This window comes from Mustela lutreola, chromosome 3 (genome assembly GCF_030435805.1).
Source record: "Mustela lutreola isolate mMusLut2 chromosome 3, mMusLut2.pri, whole genome shotgun sequence".
Classification (NCBI taxonomy): Eukaryota; Metazoa; Chordata; class Mammalia; order Carnivora; family Mustelidae; genus Mustela; species Mustela lutreola.
In genome coordinates, this window is record NC_081292.1 from 55,857,723 (window position 1) to 55,861,841 (window position 4,119).

The window sequence follows — 4,119 nt, forward strand, 5'->3', positions numbered from 1 at the left end:
CCCGGCAGCGGGTATGGGCTCCTGGAAACTGTGCCCGACGACCGCTACCCCTCCGGGTTTTAGGTTTCTTTTCTATTAATGCTATTACGCAGAAAGCGTTGCCAGATTGTGGACCGAGAGAGAAGGACCAGAGAAACTTCTCTGCATAGCGCCTTTCCTCCGAGAGCTCCCCTATCACGCCCGCTGCATGGACAGCTCCATTCGGCTGTGTGGGTTTCCCACCCTCTTCATTTTTCTTATCAGTATTGTTCATTTCGCAGAATTTGAGACTGGGATTGTCTTTTTAAGATAAACATTCAAACACTCCGGAAATGTTTTAAACCGGCAATCGATCTTTCTAAGCCCCTTGAGGCACGCCTTACTTTCCCCCAACGTATACACACATGCAAACCACTCACAAGCATGAAAGCTGGGACCTCTCACCCTCTTGCCTACGTAATAGAACAGGAAACTCCCAAAGGAGTGGAGAAGTAGGACCGATCAAAGAAAGCACTCGAGGAAACAGAGAGGGCTGGCCCCAGGATTTTTCTGTTCTTTAGTGGTGCATTTAGTGGACAGATGTGCCTCTAACACCTTCCCCCCACCCTTCAATTGGGCTGGCTGCTCTGGTGACAGCTATAATATTTGGAAGCCAAGAAGCAGAATCCACAGTAACAGATGGCTGTATTTCCCCCACCCCACCCCGCCCCAAATGCAAGGATGTATCAGAATTGGCTTTAGGATAATGTAAGCGAATACACATACAAGCCCCTTCTTAACCTCTTTAAATGGGCACCAGCTATTAAACCCCCGCCCTCCCATTCTGTCTCTTCCTTTCCCTCTCTCTCTCCCTCCCTTCCTTTCTTTCTCCTGCCGACCAGTGTGGGGATTTAAGGGAAGAAAAGGCCAAGGATTTGTTCCCTTTATGGTGACGCCAGTGTCTCTTTCTCCCATTGTTAAGTCATTTCCAAGTAAAGAAGTTCTTTGACAGTAGAGTTTAGTGTGAGTGGAATTTCCTCATTTAATTTTACTTTGGGAATTCCCCTCAGTAGGTCCAAGCCAGTTTTATCTTGTGGATTTGAAGAGCAGCATAAGCAGAGCATTGCACAAGGCCAGGAAAGCACATTTGATCCATGAAGAGCTCCCATCTCTCTGTTTAGCAGTTCCAAAATTGGTAGGTAGTGTAACAACAGAATTAAAAAAAAAAAAATCATTAAGAATTCTTGGCCCTAGAATGAATGTTGTTTGGAAGCTGAAGCAACCTAATTCATGTCTTTGAGTCTTAATTTCATAAAATTAAGCCATTAATATCACCATAAACTGGGAGGTTCTTAATTTGTATCAAAGAGTATGTAGAATCTGGATGGGAGTGTTCCATCTTTAGTCTTACTAACCTATAACTGAAATTTATAAATTTAAATATAAATGCAAACAATGAACCACAATAATATTAGGAGTACCTATGACTTTGTCACCAACAGAAATCACAGATAATTTCCTATTTCAGGTTTTACAGATATCTCAAAAATCACTATGCTGATGTTACAATTAAATCATCACCACCTTTTTTTGTTTTATTTAATAGATTATATATGTTCTTAGAATAGGTTTAGATATACAGAAAAATTAAGGAGATAATATAGTTCCTATATATTCTACTCCCAGTTTCCTCTGTTATTGACAGCTTACATTAGTATAGTACCTTTGTTACAATTAATGAACCAATAATGCTACACTAATATTAACTAAAATCTGCACAGTTTCCTTAGGTTTTACCTAAGGTTTTCAATTCTTTTCCCAGCTCCCATCCAGGACACTATGCTACCTATAGTTGTCATGTCCCCTTAGGATCCTCTGAGCTGTGATAGTTTCTCAGATTTTTCTAGTTTTTAATAACCTTGACAGTTTTGAGGAGTCGTGGTCAAGAATTTTGTAGCGTGCCTCACTACTATAATCTGTCTGATGCTTCTCTCATAAGACTGGGGTTATAGTTTATTGGGAAGATGACCACAAGATAAAGTGTCATTTTCATAACATCACGTCAGGAGTATATACTATCAAAATGATTTTCAACTGTTGATGTTGACCTTGATCACCTGACTGAGGTAGTATCTCAGATTTCTCCACTGTAAAGTTACTCCTCCATCTTTTCTTTCCATATTATACTTGTTGGAAGGAAGTCACTATGAGAAGCTCATGCCTAAGGATTAGAGAGTTATTCTCTACCTTCTTGAGGGCAGAGTATTCACATAAAGTATTTGGAATCCTGCACAGGAGATTGTATTTTCTACCCTAAATATTAATTTATGCAATTGTTTATTTATAGCAATATAGAGTCATGCATATTTACTTTATACTTCGAGTGATAATCCAATACCACTTTATTTTGTTGTTCAAGTTGTTCCAGCTTTAGCCATTCCAAGTTCCTTTTGTCAGCGCCTATGCTCCTTTGACATACTTCCTTTGATGTCTGTGGGTGTGTGTTATTACTTTGTTATTTACTGGCATTACACCATGCTAAGGCCCACCTTGTATTTTCCTACCCCAGTCCTAGAATCAGCCATTTCTCCAAGAAGCCCTGATTCCTCTTACTGGAGGATGATAATAGCAAGATCTGGGCTTTCAGTGTGGTGGTTGCTAAGGGGGTACCATTTGTTTAGGCTCTCTGAGAAAGTAAAGAAATATATATTCCTCATGCATGGGTACATATGTATAAATATTCAATATGTTACTGCCAGTACTTATATTGAACTAAATATGAGTTCATACTAATGCCTTCAAGCCTAATCCATTAACACCGAGATCATTTTAGCTCCTCCCCTTGCTTATCCATAAATGCCTACAATAATAATAAGAGAGGCACCAGAGTGGCTCAGTTGGTTAAGCATCTGCATTGGGCTCAGGTCATGTCCCAGGTCCTGGGATTGAGCTCTGCATTGGGCTCGCTGCTCAGTGGGGAGTCTGCTTATCCCCCTCCCTCTGCCTCTAGCTACTGCTCGTGCTCTATCTCTCATATATATCTCAAATAAATAAATAAAATCTTTTAAAAAATAGTAAGAAATGTGACTCTAACAATCTCATCCATTTAATTGTTCCACTCTAGTGCACATGTATAGCAATATAATCATTGTTAACTCATTAGCTCAATATCACTATTTTTGAGTATAGTAGTTAATAGAATCACTGTTACAGCTTGTTATTTAGTGAATTTAAATGCCTATACATTTCTCTATCACAAATCTTGTTTCTTAAGTATTTTAATAACTGCATTTAAAAATTGGCAATTAATTTCTTTTGAAATCATATATATTTTATAAATTCAAAAGTTATTTTTTCTGTCCTCTTTTTTAAAAAGTTGCCTTTATTCACTTTAGAGGAAGAGAGAGCGCACAGGGGGAGGGGCAGACGGAGAGTGAGAGAATCCTAAGCAGGTTCCCCACTGAGCACAGAGCCCTACTCCAGGGCTCCATCCCAGGACCCTGAGATCACCACCAGAACTGAAATCAAGAGTGGGAGGCTTAACCAACTGAGCCACCCAGGCTCTCAAAACTGTTATTTTAAGAAAAGTTAAACTACTCCAGATTGTTAAAAGGAACCATGGTGAAAAGAAGGCTAGGATCCCAACCACAGAAGAGTTTTTTGAGGATGTTCTTAAATGACAGGCATTATTTTTTTTTTTTGAAGATGTTCTTAATGACAGGCATTAGACAGAGTCCATGCTTGGTAAGTGCCACCCTTGGCCTCTCGGGCTGGCTTATTTTCTTTTAAAGTTCTAAATACCTTGGAAAAGAGAATATGCTAAATCTTGTAGTTAATAAGTTATAATTTAGGGGCCTGGGTGGCTCAGTCAGTTAAATGTCTAACTTCGGCTCAGGTCATGATCTCAGGGTCCTGGGATGGAGCCCCATGTGGGGCTCCACACTCAGCGCAGAATCTCCGTGTCCCTCTGCCCCTTCCTCCACTTGTGTGCACGTGTTCTCTCTCCCTTGCTCTCAAATAAATAAATAAAATCTTCAAAAAAATAATTTATAATTTATTTGCAGTGTATGGTAGGTATCAGGTGCTAGAGGTAAAAGTCTGTACAATGTTAAGGAGAAGGAGAATGGGAAGGCAAAGGGAACCAGAAGACTAAGATGACTC